Raw genomic sequence first — 21,960 nt, forward strand, 5'->3', positions numbered from 1 at the left:
TTCCTTCCTTCCTTCCTTCCTTCCTTCCTTCCTTCCTTCCTTCCTTCCTTCCTTCCTTCCTTCCTTCCTCTCTCTCTTTCTCTCTCTCTCTCTCTCTTTCTTTCTCTCTTTCTATTGACAAGGTCTAATGTTGATTTCCTTGGGCATTTAGAGAATCTACAATTCTATGGTTGTATCCTGGCACATTGAAATTTGTGATGAGATCACCCATCTGTTTTTTTGCACTAGCTTAGAACTAAAGGTTTAGTATTTCATAGGGTCATATCCTGATGCCCTTACTGCTCTTAAGGTAATATTCTGTAGAGAGCTGTGTTGACTTATGTCCTTGCCTGCTGCATTCGAAGATTCATACAATGATTGCTTTTATCTGGCTTTTGGTAGGAAAATGTTATAATTGCCCAGGTGTTAATATAGCTTGTGGTTTTATCTTTCTTTCTAATGAAAGGAAGATTAGAAATACTTTGTTTGAAGTCTATCTGGAAAAAAATGCTAATAGTTCAAATGCATATTTGTGAGAAGAGAGGAAAAACAGGGAGGTGATATCCTTCTCCTGTGAGATCTTCTTGGACTGTTCCTATGGGAGGTTAACTAATGGGATTTCTATGGGACAGAAATCCCAAAGACCACTTCAACAATACTCTAACTTACAAACACTTACAAACTTCAGGCTCTCTGTGGTTAATCATTCATATGAATTAGCACTGCAAGATTTTTAACACCCAGCTTGAATTTAATTTCAGTCCGTGCTGTCCATCATTGCTTTTCCTTATCGGGTTTTTGAGATGACAGAACACACAATGTATCTAAGATTCGATTCTGGCTTTAAATATTTAGAGTCTGAATCATACCCATTTGTACTTCATCTCAAGGTTGAAGTAATGTGGCAGGACACACATTCTGCAGTAGTTCAAGCTCCAGAATCAAAGGAGAGCTGAATTATTCATTTTAAACTTTTAAGCAATTCTCTTTGTGGTTCTGCACCAATTTACTGCCTGTGGTGAGCTGCTGGCTTGCGAGCTGTGAGGTTGCCTTCCACACCACATCCCCTTACCCTGGTGTGCCAGCCATCACCATCGCCGTGCTTGCTGCACCCACCGAGGTCTGCGGGTCGTTTGTGTCAAGGGCACAAACTGACTCAGCCTATGGAATTACAGCCCGGACTTCAGAGAAATATTTAACTCAAACTTATCTCTAATTGTCTGTCAAATTTCAGAGTTTCATCAGAAGAGACAGTTTCCACTGCTTGTGACCCACAGGCATGGCAGCAGCCCAAAACTTTGTTATCCAAGATGATAATATCCAAAGTTACCTCAGATAACTTTGTTATCCAAGAAAGGAGGCTAATTTTAGCCCTTCTCCATCAAGAGAAGAACCCGAGAGCAGACGTGTTTCCCGCCATGAGCCATTGCATCAGGGTCAGGAGCAGGTCTCCGAGGCTGGCCAAACGTTGAGTGAGGAAGGAGGACACGGCTGCCTCCGTTGACACGGAGCCATGGAGCCCAGGGAGAGCTGCCCTGAGTTTGGGCTGCTGCAAGGGGCTGCCTCTGGGGCCGCTCTGCCCAGCTAGGATTGCCATGCGTGCAACGTCTTCTTCGTGTTTCCCGTGCTTGCAGGTAGCCCAAGGAGGAGTCTGGGATGAGTTGTACCACGTGGCCACACTGCAGAGCACGAGGCAGAAACCTCCAGCACCGAACCAGCGTAGCCAGAGCCACACGTGTGGTCCCGCCATCCCTGCCTCGTGCTGCCCAGCTGGAAGTAGAGCTGGCACCACAGGGATCTCCACGGCATCCAGGCAACGTCTTGGTGCTCTCAGCTCTCTCGGGGGGTAGGGGCTAAAGGCAGAAATGTCTTACAGGGCCATTACAGGTTAGAAGCACTTAAAGTTATTTTACTCTGTGTCTGCACCACAGATGTGAGTTCACAGCCATATTATACTCAGCAAGAGCTGCATTTCACATTTGTTTTCCCAAACTTTTTAGTGACTCCTTTACTTTGCTCACAAGTTTCTCCACAGAATTGATGTAGGTATAGCTTTTGTTCTGCTCGGGTATAGTTGGGCTCTGTCATGGCCTGCTATCCATATGCATGAAAAAATGTTCAGTTCCTGACAGCAAACCTATTTTCTAAATACTGAAAATATTCAGTGGCAATTCTCTTTAGTTTATTTGTTTGTGTTTTAATATGGAAATTTTAGCCTCACAAGCCACATATTTTATTTTTGTAAATGGAGCTCTGTTCTGTTCTTGCTGGAGCAAATGGGCATTTTGTTCATTTCTCAGATCCAAGAATTGGACACAATACAGTTTGCAACACTGTAAGGCTAGAAACCTATTTGGTTTGGCAGTACATTAGGCTATTTTGTGAAAAGTTCTCCTAAACACAATTGTACTTTATGTAACCAGCAACACAATCTTTTTCTCCTCTGTTTATTGTTCAAAATAGGGAAGAAGCCAAACTGTGTTGCATGAGCAGGGACATGATATTCAAGAACGATCTGGCATGTGAGAGCAGGAAATTCATGGGCCCAAATTCCTAAGAAATAGAGAGATGATGAATGGATTCAGGTCAAGGACATCTGCTTTCCCTTATCTTTTCAACACAGTCTTAGGTAGTTTCTGCCACCACACTCCAAACGTTGCCCCTGCACACCTCAAATGCACTGAAGTGTATAGGAGTGATTTAAAGGGACCCTGGACATGTCCTGCAATTCAAGTGAATTGCTTTAAAATCAATAAAATTAGTATCTTCATATAATCAGCATGGGAGGGAGAAATACTGGTGACAAGGAACCAAACAGATCCTACATCAGATTGATGAGTGTCCTAGTGCCTCTTTCACAAACAGAGGCTGTTGTGCCTTGGCCTGGCCATTAAAAATGATGATTATTGTGTGGAATCATTTATACTCAGACATTGTCTTTGTCCAAGAATCTTGAAACATTTTACAAACATTAATTAAGCCCTGTGAGAGAGGATCCTCTTTCTGTTGATGGGAAAAAAAATAAATAAAATAATAATGAGTTGCCTAAGGTTAAAGAACAAGTTAATGGCACAGTCGGGAATAAAATTTAAGATTCCACATCCTTGGCACCTCACACTAACCTGCTGGCATCATTCCATGTACCGAAAAATGAAAATCGATCCAGCTAAATTGCTGTCTTCAAGCTGATGATTTTCCATGGTTTTCTGGGAAAAAAAATATTGACACAAAGGTGGGAGAGAAGCCCCACCTGGCAAGCATGGCCTGTGTTAGAGTTGTTCAAACTCCAGCACTCAGAGAAAGCCCCCTGCCTTTGCTCAATTATGTACAACTACTGGAAAAGGAGCTTGCCCAACTTGCACGGCGTCTATGGACACTCAGCATCTACAACAGGGATATAGGGTGCTGGGTTTTTAGTGTTTCACAACACATAGTCTGATCCATCCTATAAACTTGGGGAAGATCTTTGATAGCTGGTTTGCAGGACAAAATACAGAGCTACAATCCTTGTAACAAGTTTGTGAGCGTGCCGGTTTGGCACCATGTACAATCGCTCAGCTCATGATGGACTGTCTGGGGTGCATCTGCCTCAGCTGCAGCCATCAAACCTGTAACTCCTTCAGCACCAGTTGCTTTGGCCCAGGAAGGGCACCCATGCTCCATCACCCATATGGATCCCATACCCATATGGATCCCATTTTGAGTTACTCAATGGTGCCGAGCCAGAGGCACCCACACAGCAAGGCTGTTCACCCTGCCAGTCTTCTCCTAGCTCACCATGGCACCAGAGGGCTTCTCCACAAGCCAGCCCAAATATTTACAGGAGGCAAAAGTGCTTGTGATGAGTTAAAATATTTCCCCAAAGACAAGATGGTGGGAATGAGTTGTTCGGGTGAAGCTGATGCTTTTGGCTTTGGCTCTGGGGAAAAAAGGATTTGCTGGAACTGAATGAAACATGAGCTGTTAGGGGAAAAAAAAAAAAGCAATATAACTGATACAAAGAATTGCACGATACTTTAAAGATTTTCCCCTTTTAAATAACCTAAAATGTCATTTAGCCTGGGTAAGTAAATTTGATTTTATAGATACATAAATATATATATATATACATGTGTGTGTGAGCAGGGGATGTTGTATAACTACATTTAATGTGGCATGTCTTTAATAAAACTTTCCTGTGCAAAACTCCTGGGGATTTTAATTCAAGCAACTAGCCATAAAGTTTTCCCCATAATATTAAATTATGACGGCTTCGCCCAAGGCTTTAACATCGTGAAGTTCTGTTCTGTTCTTTGAATTACTGTGTGATAATCAATATTAACAGTGTCTGATCAGATATGGTCACAGCAAAACCAAGATGAAACCCTCTTTGCCTCTGAATTTTATTGCAAATGTGAATATTTATCAACGTTTCTTCAAGACATAAATGAGAAAGGGAATGGTTATATCATGAAAGAGGGTAGTTTAAATTTAACCTCCATGCCATGCATCCAGCATATTTTTTAGAAGCAAATGCAGAATTAGTGTTGTCTCAGGCAGACAGTAAAATGTGAGAATATTAATCAACCCAAACCCAGTCCATTCCTGACTCCTTTGCAGCCAGGAGGGATAGATATTTTTCTTGATGTGATCACAGCTTTTTTACACAGCAATCAGACCTACCCGCATGATGTTCTTCCTGCTTCCACCTGCCATTGTTTAGAATATATAAATTTCCTAGAACAAAACTTCTATTTACAAGTAACAATATCCCTCGAAACAACCATAACAGGCAGACCCTTCGGTGCCACCAGTTGTGTGTAGACACCTTGGCCCTGCAGATTTTGCTTTCCGTCGTGGTACAGAGACGCAGCTGGGCTGAGTTCAGACCTGCCCACGACAGGCCACTTGCGGCCTACCCAGCCTCCAGTTTCTGTCCTGACCTTCATGTTTAACTAAAGTCTGTCTTGACTGTTTGAACGAGAAGGAACCCCCAAACTCTGTGCTCTTTGATGGGACACATGGTAAATGGAGCTGCAAGACAGGGCATTTTGCCCTAGACAGCTGGCCAGGCTTTGGGCAAAACTTTTCAAGAAAACATTTGTCAAAAATGACATAGTTTAGCTGTTTGAATTTAAAGCATTGTGAGAGTAGGGGCGACTGAGGTGACTCCCTTTTCGAATTGCACAACAGAACCACCAGAGGCTGGAGAAAAACTAAACATGATTTTTGACAGTAAGTTTTGTACAACTCGAGTCCAATGTGCTGTGAATCAGTGTGAAGAGCTCAGCACAGCACAGGCTTCTCCTGCCCAGGCAGCACAAGTGTTTGGATGTGGCTCTAACTATCAGCAGATAAAGAGTGCTTAAAATCAAGGCTGTGTGCTAGCAAAACTTGGATTCTTGTCCTTCAGTTAGTCTTTCGGTTTTTCTAGCACAATAGCAAAGTTTGTTGTGACTTCTCTCTAGCTATTTCCATAGCATCTGCCCTATAAGACACTTACCTTTTCTTCCCCCTGCCCAACTGCACTGTGCTGCCCATCTGCTCTCACACAAAGCCTTTTTTCTTCATGTGTCTTCATAACACTGTTTTTCAGAACAACTAGCCACGTCCCATTTCATAAGATTATGAGATAAATCAGGTCAGAAGGGTCCTCAGGAAGAGATTTCTGAGTCAGCACTCATTAGAGCAATCTAGAGCACTGTGCTCAGTTTTGGATGCTCCCAGGAAAGTCATGGGTAAACTGGCAGGAGTTCAGTGAAGAGCCACAACAACAATCCAAGCTAGAGCAGCTGCCCAGTGAGGAGAGGCTGAAGGACCTGGGCTTGTTCAACCTCAACAAGAGACAGCTTTGGGGGCCCAATCAGTAGCCTTCTATAAGGAGGGCGTCAAGAGGACAGAGCTAGGGACTTCACAGCAATGCCTGGTGGGAGGACAAGAGAAAACTGGCATAAATTCAAGGAAAAATTTTTGGAGAAGATTTTTTTTCCCCAATAGGGACAGTTGGGCATTGGAAGAAGCAGCCCAGAAAGGCTATGCAGTATCACTCCATTCCTGGAGAATTTTAAGATCCAACTGGTTAAAGCCCTGAGCAACATTTCTCATTAAGTCATCATAGTAGCCTTCTTGTTCACTATCCTCTGTTCTCTGTCACACTAAAGGCATTACTAATTGCACCAGCAATATATAGGCAGCATTGTGGTGGGAAATACTGATGATTTGACTTTGCACACAACTTCTGTGAGAAATTTCCAGGAAACCAGTGCCATGAAGTATAACAGGCACTCACATCCTCTACTCAGCTTCTGAACCTCAGTCACTAATTGCTCCAAGTTCTGTATGCAGACTCATCTATTCCAGCCTAAGGGTCACAAATTCCAGTTTCTCTGGAAAGGTCTCCTCATTCTTTCACATCTCTCTTGAAAACTGCCAAGCCTAACTCTGCATGATTGTTTAGGTATAAAATGCAGGAGTGAGAAGGCAATGCTTAAGAACAGAGAAAAGAAAATGGGTAGTCTGGGAGATTAAAGAACACTCCAGTTGGTTACTTTAATGGCCACACAGCCCCCTGTTTTGAAGAAATGATATTAGGTTTCATTTATTCATGCATATTTCAAAAATGTTAACAATTTCCTGAGATGTAATAAAAGGAGAGGAAGGCAAAAATTCAGGATTTCTAGAAGTTTTATTTAGCTGAAGGATATATAAAAAGTAATTCCTCAAAGAAAAAAAGACTGAATAGAAGGATTATATTTGCATAAGTTAACCTGATAACTTAATCACAAGGTATTTGTGAGGAAAAAATCATTTGCTTGGAGTTTTATTATATATATATATATATATATATATATGTAGAGAGAGAGAAAAAGAAAGAGAGAAATGACTACATTCTTTGATTAGTGTGTGCATACCAGGAGTTTATCAGTGTATTCTTTGATGTGAGGAGCAAAGTGTCTAGTGGGTCTTGTTGGCCTCCAAGCTCCAATTGCCTTTCAAAAAAAAAATCTCTTGTGGTGAAAATTCTGTCGTTCTTGCTGACCTTGGAGGAAGAAGTTTAGCAAAACTATTGCACATCTAGGAATTTTAAATCCTTTGGCCCTCACATGTTCTTGTCATTAGTGGTAAAGAACTGGAGAATTTCAGTCCCAAGAAGCACAGCCTTAAGCAATTGAGTTAACAGAGCAATTACTAGTTGATGACATGAAAAAGTATTTGTCACTTGATAAACAAGTTCCTAACTGAGGTCATTATATGTGTCCTCTTCTGTCTGAGGAGAAGAGTTTAAAGGCACTGCGGCCAAACACTCAGTCATGAACTCTCAGGATGAAGCTGTGACCAGAAGAACACGTGGCATTTTGTTTGGATGACACTTCTTGGCCTGCACTGTTAAGAAAATTAAGAGATTTATTTTTAAGTCTACAAATCCATAGATGTTAATGTAAAAATATTTGATACTAACATGTTACATCAGCCATCTAAAATCTCTGCAGCCAGAAACAGCATCAAAGGTTTTATTTCTTCTATTATTAGGTATATTGTTTACTACAGCGCAGAAGACCACAGAGAGAGTTGAAAAGATATTTGCCATCCCTCATTAGCAGTGTCAACACTGTCTCTTGGGTAAAAGGATCTTTGTGCAAAAGAGTAAAATCTTCCATCTGGAAGATTTGAAAGTCTCTCAGAGTTTTTGTTCTGTAAAGTCTTTGGTGTCAAATTCCCCTGTGACGGTGGTGGGATGTCTGTGCATCAGTTCCTCTTCTGGTGGCAGAATCTGTTTTGTGAGTTCACTATTTTCCTCTTTTACAAAAGGGCAGTAACAAGTCATTCACTCCATGTTGATTACAATTTTCTGTTCTTGTAGGATAATTTGCAAACCACTTTGATTCTTCTTTTCAGCTGCAGAAGAATAGTCCAAGACCAAACATGTTATTCTTTGAAATTAACTCATTCACTAAAACTGGTTTCTCTATAGATTTCACTAAAGTGGATGATTAAGATCTCTTCTCTACAAATAATGTTTCATGCAATACAGCTGTAGTGAGACTACATTCTGCTTATTTAAATGGATAACATTTTTATTATCTGCAAAATATGTTCTGGCATGCTCTATATTTTAGTGCTTAACAAGATTTTGAAATCAGAGTAGCTTCCTCTGTGGTAAGGGAAGTTAACTCCAAAGGCCGGTTACTTCTCAAAGTTGAAGCTGTGGCATCATGTTCCTCTACAGCATCGATTGCCCTAAAGGGCAAGTTAGTCAGAACAGGGCCCATTACCAAGAACCTGAATTTGGAGCCAGACTCCATATATTTTGTGTTTTCATGGCCTGTGCACAGCAGATGGAAGGTTATTTGCCTCAGTAGATTTCTAATGACCTTTAAAGAAGCAGCAGCTCACCTGAATGGCAACCATCAGCAAGACGTAGTAAGAAAAAATGAATGAAGAGAATCAAGAAATAAAATTATGTGCTGAATTAAAGAAAATGTATAGTGAAGTGCTTCAGTAGATAAACGTTTTGCATTCCAAAATACTCTGCATTTGTTCTAAACAAAATCTTCTCTCCTAGGCACCAGGAGCAAGAACAGCATTTCTGAGAAACCCCCTAACCCACAAATGTGCAAGAGCAATGTGCAAGAGCCAGCTTCAAGGGAAACCAGGAGAAGCAGGTTAGAGGAATCCAGGATGAACGCTTGGAGGACCCTATGGGGAATGCTTTATGCTGCTGTATGACTTGGAAGATATACATGGGAAGAGGTGCAACTAGGGGATACAAGTTCCTAAAGACTTTGGAAGAAAAGGAGGTTTTAGACAGAATCAATGAATTCCCTTAGGAGATACTTTGGTTCCAGGTTTTCCTTGCAGAAATTTGAGTTGAAGACACATGGCAGGTGCTAGTTCTCCAGCAAACTAATATTTTTTTCAAGTTATGTTGCAACTATTTATGACTTCTTCTTCTCTGAGGCCTAGTGAAATATCTCTTCCATTATCTGCTAATCTGAATTGTTGGAAAGGATCATAGGACTGGTAACTGTATGGGCCAGGATCTGAAGACAGGCCCGAGTTTCAGCAAGTGCCTGTGTGGTGCTGAGCGATGAGGTGGTTCTGCTTTGTGCCTCCATGCAGCACAGCACCATATCCACCCTCACAGGTCCTGCTTCTCAGCAATACCTTCTGTACTGTGGAACTACGCCTAGCTAGTTATTCTGCTTCAAGACTATCACTGTTAAAAATCTGTATACATTTTAAAGTAAGGACACAGTAAAGAAAACAAAAAAATACAATCTATTCAGGCCCTGGAAAACATCCACTGAGGCTGTCGTTTGACCACTGCCTCTTTTACACTTTCTTTTAATTTCAGGAAGGTTGTGTAAAGGGCCTTGGGTAACTCTTGAGATGCCAGTGAAGGTAAGAGGCATTGTCAGGAGAGAGGGAGAGAGTGGGGAAGGAAAGAAAAAGTCAAAGGAGATGTTGGAAGGGGAGGGAAGGAATATTTTCTGCTGGAGTTTGATCTGGCTTTCTTGTTTACAAAACTAGATGAAGACACATAAAAGCAAGGGATAACAAATTTTGCTTCTGGGACTAACTCTTGTAATCTCTTTGCTGAAGAACAACAGATAGGCAAATAGCCTGATCAGCCAGTGATGTGCACAAATACAAGGTTGTTTAAAGTTTTTTTTTTTGGTTGTCTTTTTGGTCATGGTTTTAGAATGACATTGCAATGGATATTGGCTTACCCAGCCAGGGCAGACTCTCCTTAAAGATGTCCTAGGTGGAATTCAGGGAGGACACACTGGCAGGTTCCTCCCTGGCTCTGCCTGAGCGGGTGACACCTCAGGGTCTTGAAGGCTCAGGGATATCATGAGGGGTCCAGAAAGGGGATTGCTAAAGTGTGACTACATTTCCCTATCCTAACCCCTATGAGCCATCTTGCCTTCATCCTGTACCACCAGCAGCCACTTATCCCTTTCTGTCACACAGTCAAGACTAGAAACCCAAGCCTTGACTGTAACTAGCTTGCTACTTTTACCTTCCTCTGGAATCAGTAAATACCATTTGTCACTGATCCAACTTTGAAAAACGATTTAGAGATTAGGAAAGTAATAAACCCTGCTCAATATGATTCTGTGCAAATAGCCCTTGTCAAATAAGCCTGAATTCATTCTAAAATGTTATTATGGTTTTGGTTAAGTGTGTCACAGCTCCACAGTTATTTTTGACTTTAATACTGCAGCTGAATTAATACACATTACACTGATCTAATAACTGACACCGTATAACAAGAATGAAATAAAATAGAAAAGTAACTGTACTTGTGGAAAACATCATGGTCAACAGAATGCCATCAGTGAAGGAGGGAGAGTTTCATTGATCAAAACTTTGACTGTTTTCACAATTAATCAGTAGTAAACTGTAATTATAGGGACAGAGACTGAAAAAAAAGCAATAAACAGCAATAGAGTACAGTACAGAAAAAAACCCTCTGGTTATGGGGTAATCTGAGCCCCACAAAGAAAATGTGCCCTGGGACAGTCAAAGATTTCCTTCCTTCCTTCCTTCCTTCCTTCCTTCCTTCCTTCCTTCCTTCCTTCCTTCCTTCCTTCCTTCCTTCCTTCCTTCCTTCCTTCCTTCCTTCNTCCTTCCTTCCTTCCTTCCTTCCTTCCTTCCTTCCTTCCTTCCTTCCTTCCTTCCTTCCTTCCTTCCTTCCTTCCTTCCTTCCTTCCTTCATTTTGAAAAGATTAAGTAAATGTTAGATTTATTGAATAGGGAAAAGGATGCAAGAAAAGACTGTGAGGGAATAGAAGAGAGGCTACAGCAGCCAGGTCCCCTTCATTACAAGCGTCCCAGACCAGAACTGCAGCAGCAAGCATTGAGCGTTGGTAGGGGAGAGCTGAAGACTAGAAAACAGATTAAGCATTGCATGTGTTGGGGAATAAGCCTGAAATACCATGCATGGTTTGAGGTCCTTGGGTTTGTTGGTTTTTTTTTTTCTTAAAAAAGAAGAATGCTGAAAAACTGGGGATGATAAAGGAAGAGCAGCTAAATTTTTTGAGAGCCAGAATGACAGAGATAATGATCCCAGTCTCTTTTTGCTTTCAAAAAATGAAGACTGAAGGGTTTGTTTATGTAAGCACTTTCAAAGGAATAAACTACTGAGGACCAACACATTTCAATTCTAGCAGTGAAAAACCAAACAAGTTTCAGTCTTTGTTTAAAGAGAGAAAAATCCGATGCGGAAATATGTGCAACAAAGGTGATCAACCACTGAAACAAACTCCCAAGGGAAGAGGTTTACTCTTCATCTTTTGCGGTTTTCAAATTAAGTCTCAATGCTTTCTTTAATATATATCTTAAATATATATCTGAGTTTGAAAATACATATGTCAATAAAGAAACTATTATCAGCTTGACATAGTGTTGTCCTTAATTGTCTGTATGTATGGGAAATCACACTATATGATCTAATGATCTCTCCTGGTCCGTAAGCTATCTGTGAATAATAGCTTTTGGTGTTTTTGAGATCAATGCTTTAGTTTGTCCAAAACTTTAGATTTTTAGGCACTATCTGCTCCTCATTAAATTTTTGCCATATATAAGCTGAAAAAAAAAATCTAGGCTATCATCTACTTCATGATTCCTTTCTTTACAGCCATGCAGACTTCATGCAGGCAGAAATGGTCTGGCATCTTTTTTGGCTTGATGTGCTGGAAAGCTCATCACCTCTATAGTCTAGAGTAGGAATATGGAACATGGCACAACAAAATTGGCTTTTGCTGGCCCCCAAACATCTATATTCAACTAAATTATGCAAGCCTCAAAACTGCCTTTTATATGTTGTTAACAGGGTAGGAAAGATCTTTTCCAGCAGCAAAGGCAAATTTAATCCTAAATAACACCTCAGCAGGCATATTCAGAGGTTGGAAAACATGATCCAGCCCATATTTGTTTTGCAAGTGTCCCTCCAGGACAATTGGATCCATGTGGGGTAAAGTGTTGGGAAAAATAACACGGGAAGATCTTTCCTAATCTCTAACACCTCTCTCTGCATGCAGGTAGACTACATGAAGGACAAGGACGAAGCCACCTGGGGTGAACATCCAAAGCAAGTGTTTGGTCGTCTCCCCACAATACTGACAGAAATATCTTGGAGAGGACTCTTGGTGAAACGGATCCACACACAAATCATCCCAATTCTGTAGCCCATTCTTGAACACCAACCCACAAAGAGCTCCCAAACAAGGAGCCTCAGGAGCAAATCTGCATGTCTAGAGGGAGCCAGAGTAAGATCAAACCTATTCCTAGCTGTTTTTTGTCAAGAGGTGCAGCAGAATCTGTACTGCATAGCTTTTCCCTCGGGCACACAGCTGAGAGGTGCTGGCCAGGGCTATACTCGTAAATTAAATTCTTAGAGCAGCACTCACGGCCCATGCCAACACACACTTTCCCACATAATTCTTGGCCCCAGATCAGACATTATCATACCTTTGCCAAGAGGCAGACTGCAAAGGACAACCCTGTTTTGGCAGAAATAGAAGAGTGTAATGGTATAGACACAGCCTGCTCCAGGCCAGCTGGTCTCAGTGCTGGAGACCAACATCGGGCACCCCGAGGTTCTAACAGTGACAGGACCACATTGGTCTGGGGAACTAACCTGGGTGAACACAATTGTATTTTCATTTATAGGGTTAGTAAAGTTGATCACACCCTCTGCTGGCATCACTGTATTCAAATGAAGGCAACAAACCTGATTTATACCTCTTTATTTTGGATCTTATGGAAATACTGAAACTTTTTGGGCTGTAGGCCTGCGAATTAGCGCCAATTTTGAAGCACAAATTGTTAGAAAGTTTTCTAAAAGTTTAAAACTTAGATTAAAAAGAAATGTGTTTTATTGCAGGTTAAATATCACCATTTTAGCCTGTTTCCTGATTTTTTAGATCTTCACCAAAATCTTGAAGTACCTACCCATGGCAAGTCCATGGGGAGTCCCTAGTGATGTAGCCTGCAATGTTGTGCTTCAGATGTTCCCTTCACACCCTGAAAGCCCTTGAGAAGGTTTCCACCCTGACGTAAAGGGACAATCATTAAACCTCAGTCAAACAAGATGCAACTATTCCTTGGAACTAACTTTGTTTCTTAAATTTTAATGTTCATAAATAAAAAAATATTTTCCATTGTTCTAACAACTTCATGCCGTTTCCTACTGCCAATCCCAGCAAGTCATTTATTCAATGACTTAAAATCTGTTGTATTATCCCTGAAATAAAAATTTCGTTTATTATAATTATGCTGAGTGATAATCAATGCATGCATTTGTGATATATAATTTTAAATGTTGTCTTGAGATTTTGAAAACGACCATCTGTGCCTCCTTAAAGAGGCACTCCTGGCATGGCACAGTTTAAATAAACAATGTATGCAAATAAGTATTTGTAAATAAGCAAAAGAGAGTTCACCACTAATGGAAACTAATATTTATTAGTGGTATTTCTATCACTATCTAGAAGCCAGAAGTTACAAAACTAAATTACCTGATTTGGGATGATCTTAGTAATCATCATCTTACCTCATCTTCTGTTCATTTTATTTTTCAAAATGACTAAATTCAACTTTGCTCCCATTTTCCATTTTTTTCTTCTCAACTGAGCAGTTTACAGTACTATCAGTGGAATGCAACAGATTGTGAAGGAGTCAAGGAGACATTTGAAAATAGATTTGTTCAGCCATACCCTGCAAACAGCACATCTGTTATTGACAAGAAAGCCTGCAAGGACTTAACACTGAATATAATTCAGCCATAGGATCAGCGTTTTTTACTACATTTTTGACTACAGTTTACTTATTTTGCTTTGGTAAAATTGTCTCCAATACAGTTCTTATAAGAAGACCAAGAGGGCCTGATTTTAGATCTCTAGGCAATGAAAGACACTATTCAAAATCATGTATTATATGCTCATTCCACATCATACCTGCAGTACCTCCAAAAATATGAAAAATCTCTGTTAAAAGGACTGAGAGACTGTGATGAGAAGATCTCAAACTGTTGGGTCATTCAGGTTACCATATCTCCATGGACAGACCTTATTTTTCTACTTAAAATATTACACGAGGAGAACCTGAACATTTTAGCACTTAGCTCTAGATCAGCTTTCTCTGCTGTTGGTATGCATATTATTTTGACACAATCTAGGAAGCTATGGACCGCCTCCACATGTATCCAGGAAATCTCTTGAAAGAAATACAGCAATCCTGGGAAATATCAGAATTGGGCTGCCCATAATAGCATAAATTTGACCCTTTGAATGTAGTAGAATGTTTGTTTCTAGCCTTGTCTTCTACATTACTACAGTTTGGGGTCATCTCCAGAGTGTGGTTCAAGCCACAGTGGGATGGCAGGGAATTAGCTTGGATTAGATAGCTGTTGCTGTGTGGCTAAACTTAGGCAATAAGATTTCCAGCTTTTGTATGCAGCCATTTTGCATTATTCACCTTTACATTTTATATTTGTATTTTTATTTCACAGATAGAAAGCACAGATAGAATCCTGTGCTTCCAGAAATGCACAGGATTCACAGCATTCACCAAGCAGGTACTTACTTGGTATTTTTCTGTAGTTTATTCAGAAAATATATTTCTTTTGCAGGCTTTATTTACTGCTCACCATTCATATCTGCACTAAGTTGTGTTTTGTACATCTTCATTCCTGGAACTGCTGGCATTTTCAAGGAGAGAAGCCAATAACTCATGCTGGATGCTTAGTGACCTACTAATGGAAGGCAGAGCTCTTATCTCCAGCCTACAGCAGTGATGATGCTTTTTTTTTTCACTGGTGATGATGGCTGGATGCTGCTCCTCAACACCAGTTTCTGAGATCCAGTCAAAATCAATAAAATAACATGGTCCCCTGAAGAAAGGCTTAATAGGGGCTGGCAGTTGGGTCTGAACTGTCCTTCCACAAAACCATGTCTGAATGGGTAGGTGCCTGCATAGATGTGTTTAACAGACTGTTCTGATCCTCTAGATAACGACAGAGGACTGAAATTGTTCATTTGCTTCTTTTTAGGAGCATCCCATTTGTCCACAATTCCTAGGCCAGCCACTAGTCTAGAAGTGATCTTTGAACCTGCTAGGAACTGGAGAAGGATTTTATTAAGAAAAAAATAAAATTAGATTTCTTTAGAATGTAAATGAACTGAATCCACATACAGCTTTCAAAGAAAAAGCAGGATAATTACATTGCTACAAGGCCGTAGTTGAATTACTGGTGTAAAGGAGTACCCATACATGTAACTTTTTCAAAGGTAATGTTATTATCAGACTGTTTGTGATACAGATGCTACTGCTTCCCAGGCTTACTGCCTTCTCCTTTTACGTAAATAGTCTGTGTTTCTGTTTTCACTGATTTAGTTACAGGAGGATTTCTAGTCACCTTGAAGATGCATCGCCTGTAAGAATAAATACAGGCCAGGAGAAAGGCAAAGGGAGGGAGAAAGAAGTTGTGCAGAGCAGAGTTGCACCCTGTCCATGTGATACAAAAGTCTTCTTTCCCCACAGATAAGTTTAATTTAGGCATTTAAAACTGATGTTGTTAAGTCTTTCCCAAATTTGAGTGTTGTTTGAGCACAGAGAAAGCATCACAACAACTCTGTCACTATCACCTCTCTGCTGTAGCATTTCCAGTCTTGGATGCAATGCTGTCAGGTGAACAAACATCAGTTACCTCTTCTGTAATATATTCACAGTAAGTGCTAATTATTTCTTCTTTTATTTATCAGAATGTTTATGATTATAGCTATGGGAAAGTATCTTGCTAAGAAAAAGAATAACATAGAGAAGCAAATGTTAGAGAAAAGGGGATAGAATCTCAGCTTTCCTCTATCTGCTAAGCTTTTATCCAAATGTTGCAATCTCCTGAGAGTCTCAAAACTATTGTATTTTACTTTGTGAATGACAAAATTCAAAATGATTATCAAAAAAAAGGAGCTATCATATCTATCCAGATAAAATGAAATGGAGAGATACTCTCAGTGGAGGTTTTAAACTTTTCCTAATACACTTTTTAATGTCCTGTGTATTTTGACCTTCTGGATCAATAAAAATTCTTCTATTCTCTATTTCATTTCTTCGGAAAAAAAAAAAAAGAGAAAAAAGCACTTAGATGAGATTTTCTCATGAGTTCAAATACAAATGAAGAAAAAAGAGAAAAAAGAAAAGAGATCTCAGGGAGGGCCCTTAGAGGCATGTTTCATATTAAGAACATGCTCTTTCTCAGTCAATACCTCTTCACCATCAGAAGGTGGAAAGTTGGGGGTTTTTTTCCCTCTGTTCACCCCACTGCTTCCCTTCTGTGCTGTTCCTTCCTCCTCTTTTCCACATCCCTTGCTCAGTGACATAGTCCTGTTCCTTCCCTTTTCTGCCTCTGGGTTTCATCTGGTTTTCATGGCTTGTTTCCATATCTGGAAATTATCTCCCAATGAGGAGATAAGCTATTATCAGGAGAATGATTTGCTTCCACATTGGGCAATACTGTATCATTTACTTCATCTGTTGCACAGTGCTTAGCACTTGCCTCTACACAGGCAAATCAATTTGTCATTTGAAAATTACTATTGCTTTATTTAATTTTGTTTCTCTTTGAATTCTGTCCTCTTTGAATTTTGTTCTCTTTGGAACAGGCTGCCCAGAGAAGTTGTGGAGTCTCCTTCTTTGGAGATCTTTAAAACCCGCTTGGATGCAGCCCTGTGCCACGTGCTCTAGGTGACCCTGCGTGAGCAGGGGAGTTGGACTAGATGACCTCTGAGGTCCCTTCCAACCTTAAGCATTCTATGATTCTATGAATGTCGCATTGCTCTGGGTACCCTGGGCACACACTTCAGTGCACCAATACTCACTGCAACAGGACTCGACTGCAACACCAAGACACCTAAATCAGGAACACAGGCTTCCTGTGCTAAAAATATGATCAACAGGGGGAAAACCAGGCACATTCAAAGAATGATTCAGCCCACATATTCTCTGACTTGTCTAGCAAATGTTTCTCTTCCCCATTTGTCATAGACCAGCTATGGATACGAGACCAGCTATATTGAAATGAGGTATCAGGTATTCACGAGGTAACTCATGAAATTGAGTTACCGATTTCAGCAGAGTGAATCTAGCATAAACCTGAGACAAGAGGAGATGCTTTTAAAGGCTGAACAAGCAGCATATGGTGGATGACAACCTAATTTTGGCAGAGCTATGCCTGGCCTATCACCGTATCCCTAAAGTGCTCTTGCTTCAGTTTCTAAATATCTTTTGGAATTAGCACATTGGTGTGAGAGAATACATTTCAAATGGTCTGTAAAGGAAGAGTTGAGGGTTGACTAATAATGAAAGAGGATGACTGGCATTTTCTCTTCTATTTTTTTTTTAAACTGAACAGATCAGAGGTTGAGCAAGCCTTCTTCGTGGGAAATTTACATCACTTAACCATTTTTCATTAATAACATGATTTCCAAAACTACTTCTCTGCAAAAGTTTTCTGTACTGAAGAACTGCTTTCTTGCATACACTATAGGACTCTTCTTAGGTTCTATTTTTTTTCTTTTTTCTTTGTCTTCATGATAATCACAGAGGAATACTATCACTTGTTCTCTTTCAAAATGCTCTAGATCTAGCTTAGCACCAGTTATGAGGAAGAATTACATTATCCATCACCTTGGTCTAGGAGATTATCATGAAGGAAAGTAATCTTTACAAGTACTGCCTGTCACGTGTGTCTGTGGAGCACTGATTCACACTGCTCACCTATATACTATCTAGACCCTTAAATTTTGCCAAGGATTTTGTTAGGAAAGGAAGAGAGTAGTATACACCTTGCAACAGTGTTTAGATTCATCAAGTTACAGATGATAGAGCAGATCAGAGATGTGAATCACACCGTCCAGAGGTTTGGGTGATGTGCCTATCTCAGCCGGTTCCCCTTGCACTGCAGATGAACTCTGAGTCATATATGGGTCAGATGTGTCCCCCACACAACCACACAATGTCATGATGCTTGGGCTTGCAGACAAGGTTACGCTTTAAAATGCAAATGCAAACCTTTCCTGAGACAGAAAGGCAGCTGCCAACAACTCAATTTATTTTCCCATGTGAACTTCATTTTTCATGCTGTGAACATTGATTTGTGTTTGTCTGGTTTTAAAGCTCACTGTGAAGACAAGCAGAACTGGAGATAGAATATATGGCATCTTCCATGCCAGCTAGACTGACAAGGACCCATCCAGGCATGCTAGTACAGAAATAGCTCCTTGTTAAGGAGGTGAACTCCCATAAACCACATACATCTTGTGAAAACCTCCAAGTCTAAATCAGGCCAAAAAAAGGGCCTGTCACTGCTGAATACCCTGAATATTTCCAAGGCAGGAAGAGACACGTGGAATAGGTACTGGCCAGAGAGAGAGCTGCCTACCAATCAGCATCTAATTAAGCCTAATGGAGGCCAACACAGTCTCTAATTACATCTACCTAATAGGCATGCACAGTCAAAATAAGCCACATGCCTCTCTCTTTCTTGAATGTGGGAAGGCAGGAAGCATAAAGGATTTTCTTCTCCTTTGTTGAGGGGCCTCTGTGAGCTGAGGGTGCCTGAGTTTCCCAAAGCCGGCAGCGAGGGGCCCACGGAGGAGGGTCGATGTGGGAGGCACCGGCACCACGGCTGGGTTTATCACAGCAGCGGTGTATTTGGATCAGAAGCTGCTGCTTTCCATGTCCAGCAGAAGTGATATAATTAGTTATCAAGCTAAGAGAAAGTTCCAAGCTGCCTGGCTCTCCCTGTCTATGTGTTTTTTGAGAAACTTCTACCCTGTCTTTGGTCAGTTAAACCACCTCTGCTGGTAGGTAGCTGGCTGGGTAGCTAGGCTGGGCTCTGCATTGTCTCCTTTCCAACTTCCAACAGCCACTTTCCAAGTAGTGACAGCGAGGCCAGTGCCTTATCTGTTTTACAGTAAAGATATTCCGTCCCTGAACTCTGCTCTTAGGATGTCCAGGTTTCCCCAGCCACTGTTGATGAGGGTGCAGTAACCAAGTAATGAGCAACAACATCCCCAGCAATTTCAGTTTGTGGAGAACACAATGCTCAGTTGTTATGGCTCTAAACCCTTCTGCCCAGCCCAAAAGTATTCAAGGAAATAAAGTGATGGCCAGTAAAAGCATCTGGCACTTTTCTGTTCGCAGCAAAGCCACACAGAAAAAACCCTGAGCAAGTCCTGTTTTCCCAACCAAGCAACCATGGCATGTGCCTGGGAAGTGAAAGGGTTGGGGTCCAGTCTCCAGTGGCTTTCAAAGAGCTCTGACAAAAAGCAGAGCTGCTTACCCAGGAGACTTACCCAGGGATCACCCTATAGCTCAGGCATTAGTTCAGTTCCCTTCTCAAAGGCAGGCAGAAACAATCTGAATTCAGGTTTCATTCCTTTTATAACCTAATGCTATAATGACAACTAACATATATAAGGTACACTGCAACCACCTCTCCCATTTTGTGACCCAAAGCCTTTGTTTTTCATTAGACCTGCTAAGAAATAAAACAAGACAAGGTTATAATTTCTTATCATATTTTGTTTTGACAAAAACTTTTGCATGCCATTTAGTCTTCTCACCTCAGGGATGTTACTGTGGAACTTGAAAAGCAGAAGTAGAGGCAGTGAGAAGCACAGTCGAGGTCAGGGTGCTGCTTCTGTATAAGAAAAGACTGAGTAGACGAGGAGTCTTCAGCTTGGAAGGCAAATGAGGGAGCCTACAAACAATGAATGGTATTGAAGAAGTGACAAGGTAATGATTATTCTCTGTTCCTCACTACACAAAAACTACAGGCACCCACTGAAATTATCAAATGTCAAACTAAAAGCAGAGAGCAGGTATTTTTTTGCATAGTGCATAATTATATTGCCACAGGCTGCTGTAGAGGTCAAAAGTGTAGATAAACTCAAAAAAGACACTAGACATATTCAAGGAGGGGTAGTCCACTGTGGGAAATTAAAATAATACACAATCTGGTTGGAACCTACAACTCAAGAAATCATCACTGTGCTATTTTTTCTGTGCCATTTACTATAACTTTATATTGTCCCCAATATGTCTGCATTTGAGAGCTCGGACTCATGGCATGGTGGGGCAGATGACTCTGACACATCGAGGAGCAAATTAAAATGCTTGTTTAACCAGGGGCAAACACCTCCATTCTTTACCAAAATATCCTATTTTTGGATGAAATTTGGTCAATTGACTGGTGTTATAGAATACTTTACAATTAGTTTTCTGATTGAAGAAATCCTTTACAATTAGTTTTCTGATTACTTTTGGGCTTCAATCAGAAAACTAATGTTTAAAATCACCCAAGGGAACATCTCAAGCTTGTTTGGCATTTCTACGAATACAGAAATCATAAACCCAGGCAGGTAACGCGGTGACCTGTTTTTGTTCTCGTAGGAATTCTTTTATTTTTCCTTCTTTTTTATTTTTTTTTCTTTTCATGAAGGATCTTTTGCTACTAAGTGCCCAAAATCTTCATTATATCCCCTTGGGACATAATACCCTCTCAGCTTACTGCTTGAATCTGTTGCTGGGTTTTAATTCCTTCTTGTAACAACCCCTGCTCCTGCGAGTACTCAGCAATGTGGAAGCGTTATGGAGACTTCTACAAAAGGGAGCTCTTATGCAGTGACCTATGCCAAAAGAAATCCTTCCGTGTTATAAGAAAGTTGACATCTGACAGCTGAAGTTATGGGGAAATAAAGTACATTTCAGCTAACTTCAGAGTTTCATCCACAGTTCTCCTTACCTAATAAACTATGAGAGGTTTTCTGCACTGCCTAGACCAACTCCAGGCTGCCTCCTATCGCAAAAGCACCGAACTTTCCTTCCAAAGCAAAGACTTACCACGAGGGAGCCTTCTGCCTTTTATTTTTTCCCTGAGGAACATGAAAAACTGACCCACTCAGCATATCTCAATCAGGCACCTAAAGTGGAGGCAAAAAAGCAAGTTAGACACTTCAAAAGAATTAGACTAGATGGATTTTAAAGAAAACACTTTCTGATGGCTGAAAAAAATCTTATACTGGGGTTGTGTGTCTCATTAGGTGCCTGAGGAATGTGGCAAAGCTCAGCTTTTCCGTAAGTTCTTCCTTTTTATTTTCTTGCTTTTCCCTAACAATTCCACATGATGTCTTTCAGTGGCATAATCCTAAAATGGTCTGAGCCAGAGCAGTAGGCAAAAAAAATCAAGTGGGAAGTTTGTGCTCTCTGCAAGGGAAGTGCAGCAGGAGTCCTCCAGGAAGGGAGGACTGCAGGCAAATTTGCTTGGCTTAAGCTTGGTGATACATATGAGGAGCAAGGTGGTAACATTGCTGAGGCTAGTTGCCAAAAGTAAAGCAAAATAAGATCCTGTGAACACACGTACTGCAGGGATTAGTGGTTTCCCACCTCACAGAACCAAGCAAATCAGTGAGTTTTTTTATGGCAGGAAGCTCTTCTCTGGCTTGTCCCTCAAATACGTTATTTGTTTCATGAATGTGACGAGATCTCTGTGTTGGATGAATTCAGAAGAGAGTATGAGTTTGTTTATGTTCCAGTCCACATCAGTTCTGGGTTTGAAATCAGAAAATAAGGTCAAGATAGTGTTACATTTCACATCTGGAGCTGTACTTCAGTCTCAAGGCAATTATTTTTATCCCAAACCCAGTAGCTCTAAATAAATCAAATTACTTAAAATGTTTTTCTTTTGCCTTTAAAGAAAAAAAAGCTCAGTATTTCAGCAGAATCATAACCAGCAGAAGCAGATCTTTGCTTCCATTCTACTCAGTTTTCCCGAATTATAAGAAATACTTTTCAGTTAAGCCTCTGTCTACTTCACTCCCACACAAGCTCAATTTTATCTCAGATTTCTGACACTAAACCACTTTTATCAGCAAGTCCATGAAGCCTTAACTAAGTATACTAAGCCCTAACTAAGGCACACTAAAAAAAATC

At 40.6% G+C, this 21,960-nt stretch overlaps 1 long non-coding RNA gene across 1 annotated transcript in view; it reads right to left on the bottom strand.

Moving 5' to 3' along the window:
- LOC112959736 overlaps positions 1–19,638 on the bottom strand; it is a 20,384-nt gene extending 746 nt beyond the window's left edge. The window contains exon 1 of the long non-coding RNA XR_003251658.1: positions 19,593–19,638. This is a non-coding gene — a long non-coding RNA (uncharacterized LOC112959736). The remainder of the gene's footprint in view (positions 1–19,592) is intronic.
- Positions 19,639–21,960: the final 2,322 nt, after the last annotated feature.

The sequence above is a fragment of the Nothoprocta perdicaria genome, unplaced genomic scaffold, assembly GCF_003342845.1.
Source record: "Nothoprocta perdicaria isolate Ctin4 unplaced genomic scaffold, notPer1 scaffold_119, whole genome shotgun sequence".
In the NCBI taxonomy this organism is placed as follows: Eukaryota; Metazoa; Chordata; class Aves; order Tinamiformes; family Tinamidae; genus Nothoprocta; species Nothoprocta perdicaria.